Here is an 11,634-nt window from a genome sequence, read left to right as displayed (position 1 = left end):
AATGCAGGAGCTGGCAAAAATTTGAATGTAAGTAAATGAAACTAATATAATAATTTATATAGTATAGTCATTTATAATACACAGCAACAATCTCCAGAGTGAGAAGGTAAATGAATGAATGAATGATGTAATGAATAAAACAAAAAATATATACTGCACGTAATTATATATGACATTACATTTTGTAGTCTGACAAGCAGTTTAATGTAGAATACTTGATTAAATTCTAATTGTAATGTACAATAATTAAATTAAAACCAAAAGCTGTGGAGACACACTGAATAAATATTCTATGGTACGTTGTGTAGGCCCTTATGAAGCCATATGGTTCAGTTCAGATTTGCCTACACTGCCAGGACACAGCAGACAGTCTACACTCTCAATAGACAGGCAGAAATGAGCATTTCATAACAGGGAACACTGTAATGCACAGCTATCAGATGCTAATTAAGCTCAATTGGCAATAATCTCCAAAAGCCCTGCATAGTAATATGTTCAAAAGCAAATACTCTCTCTCTCTTTTACACACACAGACACAGACACATACACACACACACACACACACACACACACACACACACACACACACACACACACACACACACACACACACACATGCTCGTTCTCTGTTCACTACCATGCATCTCACCACACAGTTTCCATGGTAGCAATATATCCAATAACAATATTGTGAATTCAAGGCATTGGGCCTGAAAGCAGGTTTGCTCAGCTGTGATGTGTTTATTTCCTCATATATCACTATTAAATTATTGTTCCTAGGTTGTAGTAGAGAAATCAAGTCACTTTATATCTATGGGAAAACAGATGGGAATGGCCTTAAATAAGACAATGACCCAGAACACAGTGAGACGTTGTCTGTGACACAAACAAATGTTTAAAAAAATGAAAAATCGGGTCCGTGCCTTCATGAACACTATGTTGTAAATCTGTACAAACAAAATTAGCTATTTAAAAATATTTTGAGTCATTAATGAGCGAATTAAGATGTATAACTATGGATGGGGCATCATAAATAGAAACAGAATAATGAGTGCTACCGATGAGAATCCGAGTATCAGAGAAAGTTCCTAGATTGAAGACCCAAGCAGTACACACGATTAAATCTCTTGTGTTATCTGTCACAGTTAAATCAATGAGGTCTGTGCTGCAGACAATGGGTTTCTTTACGATGATGCCACTGTCGCTTGTAAGCACTATTTGTTCTCTTGAACACCATAATACATGATATGACTGTAACTGTTTTGATAATACTGATGCAGGAAAAAAAAGTCATTCTTAAAATGTTATCATTCTCAAGGCTATTGCAAATCACTGTTTTGCGTGTGTGTGTGTGTGTGTGTGTGTGTGTGTGTGTGTGTGTGTGTGTGTGTGTGTGTGTGTCATTTACAGATTATGTCATATCTTATTAAACTATAAAGATCTCTTCATTGTATGCCCATCGAGCCATAAAGCTTCAAATCTTCAAACATGCACTAAAAAAGGCAGAATGTTCCTTCAAATCATCTTAAGCTTTGTCCAATTGTGAAACGTTTACAATCATGCCCATGTAATATATTAATTACTAGCACATCATACACCCAAATAACTGCTTCATGCCAGGAAGACCATAACAATGTATAAATGCAGTTCTCCAGAGCTGCCAAGTTAATACACATTAAAACACAAAGATCTTTAAAGGCATCTTCAGGCATCGATCTTTGTACAACAGAAATTTACAGATGTTAAGCATTAATATTCCTCTAAACAAATTATTTCAACACTAGGTATATAGAGTATATCTATTATAATAAAGAAAATTAAAAAAGGATGCATGAAGTGTTTGAGAAGTGCGCCATCACCTGGTATTGTTTTGTATTTCACCCTATGTGATTTTGTCAATGGAAAAATGATAAGGTTCTGTTTTAAGGTGCTGGAGCATGTCATCTCACCATATCCTGATATCTAACTGTGCATTGGTGCTTTTATTAAAACTAATCAAACTGCCCTGTTACTTCTTTACACTTTTTGCTTAAACTCCAGAGCCTGACAGGGCTGATCCTGTTTATCCACATGGTTCCTCTTCCATTTCCAACATGACATGTGTGGGCACTTGATAAATGGCTCTAGGTCACAAGCCCAAATGTGAGTTAAATCTTTGGCACAATTTTATTTATTTTATTTATTTAAATTCCATTATGTGGAAATTGTTTATTTCACAGACTTGTGCACTTTGAGGTCAGATTGGACTCAACAACCTGAATCCTTTCAGCGTATTTACAAGTCATGAATGTAGATGTAGCTCAGTGTGTGTGTGTGTGTGTGTGTGTGTGTGTGTGTGTGTGTGTGTGTGTGTGTGTGTGTGTGTGTGTGTGTGTGTGTGTGTGTGTGTGTGTTTGGTGTGTGTGTGTGTGTGTGTGTGTGTGTGTGTGTGTGTGTGTGTGTGTGTGTGTGTGTGTGTGTGTGTGTGTGTGTGTGTGCGTGTGTGCAAAAAAGCTATAAAAGATCAGAAATAAAGTCTGAAAAAATGTGTAAAGAGAAGGCAGGGGTTCTAGAGAATGGGGTTCTCAAAATGTTGAACAAAATGTTTATATATATATACAAAAATCAAAATCCAAAGATTTACTTAATCCCTTTAGTGAATTATTTAATTAATATATCAGGGTTTTTTTTAAAATACCATTAAAAATACTATTAAAATAAACTATTTGGAGAGAGAAAAGGTGTACAATAATTTGTTCCTTTTTTTATTTATATTTTCCCACATACAGACCACATTTAGTTCAAATTGTCATTGGACCTATTTCTTTTGGAGTTATTGAGGTCTGTATTAATTCCATTTGATTACAACAAGGTTAGGTCTCGGTCATTTATATTATAATAATGTTGATAATGGTGGGTTTGTATTTATGCCACTGTACCAAAGCTCTATCACAGACCCCCAGACACCATTTTATGGACTTTCACAGTCACAGTATTTTGAGAAATGTGCTTATATGCTGCATGTAGTTTTATTCCAATTTTTACATCTTTTACAATCAACAGTATACCTTACAATGCTGTTGGATTATAAATCTCTGTCACTTCACACTTCATTGACACTCTGCACACTGCATTTTATACTGTTACTGTGCATTTTACAACTACACAATTTGTACACCACTGTGTGCATACTATATACAAATATTATTTTTCTTCGTATTTCTTTATTTATATATTCTTATATCTATATTTACATACACAGTCTAAGGAGGAGTAGGCTGGGTTTTCATTTCACTGCAAATTGTATACTGAATATAACTGAGTTTTTGACGAATAAAATCTTGAATATTGAATATTACTGTTGTTATTATGACTGCACAATATTATAATGCTAAAAATATATATTTCTTGTTTTAAACAAAGCAGGCACAATGATGTAAACAGTCTACCAGTAAGTTCTCCTTATATTTTGAAAGCAAATAAATAAATAAATAAATAAATAAATATGTACATAAATAAATGCTTAAAAATAAATTTTTGAAACTCACATGATCTAATTTACTGACATATAGTGACTTCAAATGGAAAATGTTTACTTTCTGGAATCAAGAACAACAACAACAACACCTACAATTGCAATTAAATACACAAAATACCATGTAGAAGCTATGGCTGTTTTTTCTAGCCCAGATATACTGTATATTCACACAGCCTAACTTAGTACTGTGACGTGATTGCTACTTGGTGATTTTTTTTGCCCTGCCATTTAATATTTTGTCTAGCAGTTATTGAAAAGTATATAATTTAACTCCACATTTCTACCAAGAACCCACTATTTGCATGCAAACATGTTGGCATATGTCCTATGTCGATGGTGAATGTTAAATAATCAGTGTTGATTTTTCTACAGTTGGGCAAACAACATGTCAATCGTGTTTAGTGGCATCGCAGCAAATAATTAGACAGGGCAAACACATCATGCTTTTTAAATAAATAAATAAATAAATAGACAAGTGTCACATTTCATCCTGCTGTTCATAATTTCATGCAATACTATCTGGACTAAAAAGGAAAAGAGCTGTTATTACACACAGCTACACAGCTATTGCTCAGTTAGCTAATCAACATTTCCCTGTTAACAAGACACAACCTATAATATAATATAATTATAATATTTTCAAAGCCAGCAGTTCTGAAGGCAAACCTGGTTCCTGCACCCAGTGTGCAATAGATTCCCTGAATGCAGATGAACAAGCTCCCATATTTCTAACAACTGGAGATGATACTTAGCCATGTGGTTTTTGATTAGTCATGTAATAGCAAAGTGTTTCTACCCTAAGGGATGATCACGTCTGTAGTCGAGTCCCAAGAGACCTGCCCATCCCACAAATTTACTCCCATGTGTTCTACTTATCCAGGCTTCCTGGGACAGAAAGAAAGACAGGCATGAAGTATATCCTGCTCAATTGCACACAAGAATAGCATTTATTTTTTTATAACAGTTAATTTGTCTAACACCCATGGAAAGGAATGATCATATATTAAAACTTTATCGAGGAACTTTCTAACTGAATGTTCTCCGAGGCTGTGTTAATCTTGTAATATTCATTTTCTGCCACACAATATATTTGGAAACGATTGTTTTTTTGTTTTTTTTTTAATTAACCAGAAACAAGCCCTTAAAATGCTTACTATTGTCTACAACAGGACAAAGACACATGAAGAAATTATACATTAAAAAATCACATAAAGTGCAAGTTAACAAGGTTGTAACACCCTGTCATTGACTATAGGATAAGTCCATCTAGTTCAGGGCTGAGAAAGAGGGAGTTGATTAACAGACAATTATATATATATATATATATATATATATATATATATATATATATATATATATATATATATATATATACACACATATATGTGTATATATATACATATATGTGTGTATATATATATGTGTGTATATATATATGTATATATATATATATATATATATATATATATATATATATATATATATATATATATATATAATTGTCAACTCCTTCCATCTTCTTTGGCTATTGTTAAGCACACACACAGCTCAACAGGAGTTTGCTGATGATCTTCCCAAACACACTGCACAAATTTCACTCCATCATCACTTCATCATAAACTGACACTCACTGAGTTCTTCCTGCTGTGTTTTAAGGGCAAAAAAGAAGAACAAGTTTCACAGGTATATATTTTTGCTCTTATTATCTTTTACACCCACAGTTCAGTCTATTTGGAAAGTCTTCACTGTTTGTTCTCTGGTCTTTTGTGTGCTACTGTGTCCACCAGCAGTAGGCCCTCTGTTTTCATTACTGACTGTCATTTGTGTGATCCGGCAAGCCAGACTGGGGAATTTACTCTGCAGCGCCAATCAATCACAGAGCTCTATTTTGTTACACATACACACAGACACACATACACAATTTCAACATGTTAACCAAGCTTATTGGAAAGCACAGCTGTGCTAGGTCTCACAGGAACACCAATAAGACACATTGCTCAAACTGACACTCCAATATTTGTATGGGAAATTAACAAGACACATTTCTCTACAGCAGGTTTTGAGAGACTAATGGGATCGTATCATCTGCTGTTTGATATAATGAAGTATCGGAGGACGAAATCTAAAATCGGCTTCTTGTGAAGTATTCAGCATGGATGAATACAGAAAAAAAACCTTTAGACAACCAGTTGAAGGATTTAAGCAGCCAGCACCTGTCAATATGTTGGTTAATCTTCACACAGCAGACAAACAAACATTAATTGCTTTGATGGAGACATGTCTCAAAATCACAGTAAGTAGACTTGTGTCCTGGCAGCTTGATTGACATCCTGCTCGTCCGGTAATGGACATCAGATCTCAAACTGTCTGAGTGAAAAAATGACTCAGTCGCAACCATTCAGTCAAGCATTATGTAAATGGAGCTGTGCTGGAATGAGGCTGCATTTGCAAATATATTAACCGGTGGCACAAGCAACATGACAAACAGATTTCAAAACAGATTGAATTGAGAGTTTTTTGGCACACCATGTCATATAGCTTGCATCTTAGACTCGTTTGTAGTTCTTGCAGCTTTCAAAGAAGATATGAGATGCAAAACACCATAAACATTTCCTTAAATACAAGCTGTAAATACAGCTTGTGACAGGAAACATTTGTGAACGTGGAGAATTGGGTCATGTCTCCACAGGACCCATAAAAGTGAATTCACTCTCTGAACTTTACTGCTTCCTGCTGGTCTGTTCCCTGTCACAGAGATGCCACATAATGGATGAAGCCTGATAAAAAATTTAGAGACAGTTCATTTTACACTATAACCACAGAAAAGCCTTTGCTAGACAATGTACAATAAGGTATGGTAAACAGATTGGAAATGAAAACGAATCTACGCCCATGAAAGCATTTACTAATTTCCTGTAAGCATTTACTGTATATTTGTAATCACACCCTCTAGTGTCACCCATATGAGGATCGGTTCCCCTTTGGGTCTGGTTCCTCTCAAGGTTTCTTCCTTACCAATTTACATATAATTTAAATACATATACATACATACATACAGTACATACATACATACATACATACATACATACATACTTACATACATACACACTGTGAACGATATACAGTATATCTTGAATTTTTACTATATTAATTCTCTATATTTCTCCTTATGTTTACCTTCTGTTCTATGTTTATGTTCTGTAAAGCTGCTTTGAGACAAAGCCCATTGTAAAAAGCGCTATACAAATAAACATGAACTGAATTAATTGCACAAAGAATAGCAGACGTTTTACAGCAAAGGCAAGAAGACATCAAAGGATAACTGTGATCTTTGCAGATAAGGATTTGTAGGTCATGCAATACCGCAAAGATTTGACAAAAACAACTAGAATTATAGGTGGCAGAAAAAAACAGGAGAAACAGCAAACACTGATTTCACTCAACTTTTTTTTAGCAAAACAACCTGTGTACATAAAATATTACAAAACTGATGACCTGTCGTTTTTTGTTACCTATCCAGTATGTTTATCATCAATAATCAATATGGACATACGTAGGTACGTAGATACTGTTACATAGTAGGAACATAGATACTGCAATCCCCTTTAAGAACATACATCTTTTATAAGTAAAGTGCATCCATATAGATACCGAAACAAGGATTCATTTATGTTTGCACAACATTTATCCAAGGCTTGTTCTTAGGCTCAAAGAATAACAAAATCACTTAAGTTGTTTAAAATAAATACTAGGCAACCTCAAAAAAACGCATGCTTAAATGAATGTCATGACTGTTACATTGCCTTATACAGTACATTGAAATTCATTTTAACATTGTTACATCACTGGAATGATTTAAATGAATGTTATTATTGTTATATCATTAGGCAGCATTACATCTAATTTCATCACTGTTACATCACTGTACAACCATATGTTACTGTCATCATTATGACATCACTGGACAGCGTTAAATTACTGTCATCATTATGACATCACTGGACAGCGTTAAATCACTGTCATCATTATGACATCATTGGACAGCATTTAATTATTGTCATTCTTGTGACATCATTGATGGTTAGCAAGCTACTGGAGCCTAGCTGAGGAACAACCGAGGTGACATTCCTGTGGAACTTTAGTTGTCTAGTATGTCTCATTCTGTCAAGATAAAAATAACTTTCTAAATAACTAAATTTCTTTGTTTTGATCAAAGTCTTAGAGTGTTAAAAAGAGTGTTATGATCTGGTAAAAAGCTAGAGAAGCATATTTGAGAAGAAACCAGATACCACTATCTTAGAAATATAAGTAACATTTTACTAACCTGACAAGCTGACAAACAGAAAAAGGGCATTCAAACATTCAGACACCAAAACTTTAATTCTTAGTACATGCATTGACTATTAGTAAAATTGTGTAAAGGCTTCTTGTGCGTTCTTCCAAAACATTATGGCTCAACAAATATTGGAACTGGAGTGACAGCATGGGCCATACTGTATGGCATGAAAGTCATGGGTGTTGGGTGGTGTTGGATATGCCTGAGGTGAAAGAGTAAGTAAACAGCAGTAGATGCAGAGAGATCAGAGAGCAAGAAGGTCAGACAATGCATTGAGAAGGAAGAGGACACTCTGAGAGAGAGAGAGAGAGAGAGAGAGAGAGAGAGAGAGAGAGAGAGAGAGAGAGAGAGAGAGAGAGAGAGAGAGAGATCGGCAGCCATGTGCAGGTAGTGTGATGGAGCTAACAACAGATGGTGGCGATAGATCAGGTTGGGGAAGGGAGGGAGGGAAAGGGGCAATAAGTACAAGATATTTGAGGAGAAAACAAACAGGAAGAGGATAACAAGGGAACGGATAGAAACTCGGATGGCAAGGGATAACTGAATGTAGCTGAATGTATGAGAAGCATGGAAAATGATGATTATGTACTATTAATACAGCGAGTAGTATTTCCAGTTCTGTCGTATTACAAAGTTCTCATGCACTGTGCATTAAACCTGTTAGGAGAATCTCAGCTTGTCAAATGCAAACACCTCAAACTCTAAATGGCTCAATTGCTCAATAAATCCACTAGATTGAAATTTACAAATAAGGACATTTAATTGAGCTGCAAAATTCCACATATGATTTTTTTTAGTTGTACATATACACATTGGCCACTTTACAAAGATCATGATGCAGTTGCAGCAAAACTCATCAAAAGCAGGTAAGGAAAGGGATTAAATTGTAATCTCAGGGATTGACTATGACTTGCTTGTTTGTGCCAAAGTCAGTGACTTTGACTGTAACCTGCTTGTTCGTGCCAGACAGGCTGCTTTCAGAAACCACAGACGTCCTGAGATTTTCACGCACAACAATTTTTTGAGATGAGAAGTCATCAGAGAATGACCAGACTGGTTCGAGCTGACAGGCTACGATAAATCGAACTCGGAAACTACGGCAACTCTTTACAACTGTAGTGAACAGAAAAGCATTTCGGAGAACACAAAATGTTGAACTATGGCTGACAACAGCATAAGATCAAATTAGCTTTCAATCTCAGCAAAAAAAAAACAAGAAATAAAACATGTACAAATAAAGCTTTAAATCTTTATATGAATCATTATTATTATTATACACAATAACCTTGTATCTATATTGCCTGTACTCTGCTTCTGAATGTACTGTTATCACATCTGTGATAACAGAAAATATCACATATTAATGAGAAATAGAGAGACCCAGTCATCCAGCTGAATGTTGTGTGTTCAGTACATTATTAATGGGTCACTGAGTCATTATAGAAAAGAATGAGTAATGTCAAAGGGGAAAAAACCCTGTCATCCCTGTGTAATCATGTTTGGATTTGGCACATGACCTCTTTGTCTTTAAATTAGAAGCAACAAATCTTTAGATCTCACCCTATCAGTGGTGTTTTCACAGATAATTACCCCTAGTACGCTATTGTATAGGACCATTAACTTTGTCTAATTCTCGTCTGGCACTGGTCGTCAGTGTTTATAAAAAGTTCTCGTTGTTTCTCTTTCTCCCATTGCCTAAGCTGACTGACTTATTACCTGTGTCAGTGCTCATCTTATCGCATCCCTTTTCTCTCAATCTGTGAAAGATCCTTGGGCTTGTAAAGAACACTATTCCTCTGTTCTCTTATCTTTGATCTGTGTCCCGGAGACACCTTTCTGTCTGTCCTCCTAAATCGATTCAGTTGGTAGAATTTGGCGCCCACTCCAACAGAGATACTCTCACTTTCCTCGCTACATGATGAGTCATCAATTCTGTAGAGTCCTTGCCAGACAAGCATTTATCCTTTGTCCACTTTCCAAAAACAGTGGGATTCTTGTGATATTGGCACAATATTAATTATTTCTGCAAATTACTCGGGAGATTTTTTCAGGTAAAAAAAGGAAAAGAAAAAAAAGGTGTGTGTGTGTTTGGGGGGTGGGGGGGGGGCACAGTACTGAAACAGATTGCTAACAGTCTGAAAGGTATATTTGGTCGAACTAAACAACACTGTATGTATTATATTACTTCAAAACTTTTGCTGTCAATACAGAACATCTCGTTGAAACTCAAAATCTTTCTGAATTGCAACAGAATTCATTTGTGATCACATTTTGTATTTTGAAAGTTACGAAATTTGTATTGCTGTAGTTATTGAATGCTATGACAGATGCCAAGATGATATAATATTATCCACCCAAGCCCATATAAGGGCTACATTAACATCAACATTATCATCATGACCATCAACATTCATTCATCATTCATCCTGTTATTTTTTTCCCTTTATTTAATTACAACAAGGCATAGATACTTATTGTTTTTCATTATATTATATTTTACAGTATTATTATTGTGCCCTTCTTCATTCCTGATCAAAGTAAGACATCCTTTTCCAGTCCTGTTCCTTTACCTCCTCCCTCCTCCCTCCTCCCTGTCTCATATAGCCATGCTTTTCAACTAGCCTTATTTACCTTCCTTACTCTCTCACAATTATATTATCATGGAACAGAGTGCTTTGGAGTAAGCCATTCCTCTATATGAGAAATTTCCTCTATTTCCTTCCTCTAAAAGGCATATTAAATATCTCTCTCTCTCTCTCTCTCTCTCTCTCTCTCTCTCTCTCTCTCTCTCTCTCTCTCTCTCTCTCTCTCTCTCTCTCTCTCTCTCTCTCTCTCTCTCTCTCACTAAGCTTTTACTGCTATTTACCATACAACCTTATTGCTCTTAGATCATGTCTGTCCTGAACTCTACATGAGCAGCAGGGCTTCAATTTCAGTGTCACTCTTTACAAGGATCATAGCAATTGCCAATTCACTTCACCCCCTATTTTGTAAAAAAAAAAAAAGTGTGCTGTTTGAAGTTGGTTAAATTATCTGAGTGCAGCTATCATTCATTTTTCAGGAGGCAGATCTGGGCTAAGCGATGACCCTAGATTGAGACCTAATACATTGCAGAACAAGACGTTTTATAAAAGCAAATTCATGTCTTGTACGCCTGGGATGAAATCTCATCTGAGCCATTACCCATATTCCTTCCATTGTTGGGAATAATGGGACTGGACCTGTGGAGGTAGGCCTTATTGGATTATATTTTCAACTAAACGGTGTTTAGGTCTTATGCCACACCGCTGTGAATTTAGTGGCTTTAAATGCACTTAGCCATATAACGGTGAGCATTATGTCTCACCTTTAATAAGAGTAAAGGCAATATTCTGTCGCCCAGGCAGAATTTATGGTAGTGTACAGACTGAAAGTGTCACTATTGTACTTACATATGGTTACTATATGACATGGTAACCCAGAACACTACAAGCATTGAATTATTGTGTTCTAGGCAACTCTAATTGCTAATTACACAGTCACTGTCATTAATAAACCATGACCTATTTTACTATAGTGACTAACATGTAATTTTTTTTATCATTTTATTTTAACACACCTTTATCCCATTTAACACAATTGAATCAGCATACTTTCCATTATTTTAAACCTTACTTAATATTAATATCCAATAATTTCCAATATGCCTCCTGTAAAGCCCATTTCTGTTTCGCAATAAGTCAGTTACCTAATTTTACATTAACACTGGTGTTCAAAACAGACTTCCACCATGACCTAAATT

Source organism: Tachysurus fulvidraco, chromosome 20 (genome assembly GCF_022655615.1).
Source record: "Tachysurus fulvidraco isolate hzauxx_2018 chromosome 20, HZAU_PFXX_2.0, whole genome shotgun sequence".
In the NCBI taxonomy this organism is placed as follows: domain Eukaryota; kingdom Metazoa; phylum Chordata; class Actinopteri; order Siluriformes; family Bagridae; genus Tachysurus; species Tachysurus fulvidraco.
The sequence above is the reverse complement of the archived record's forward strand: the minus strand, read 5'-3'. Positions refer to the sequence as shown.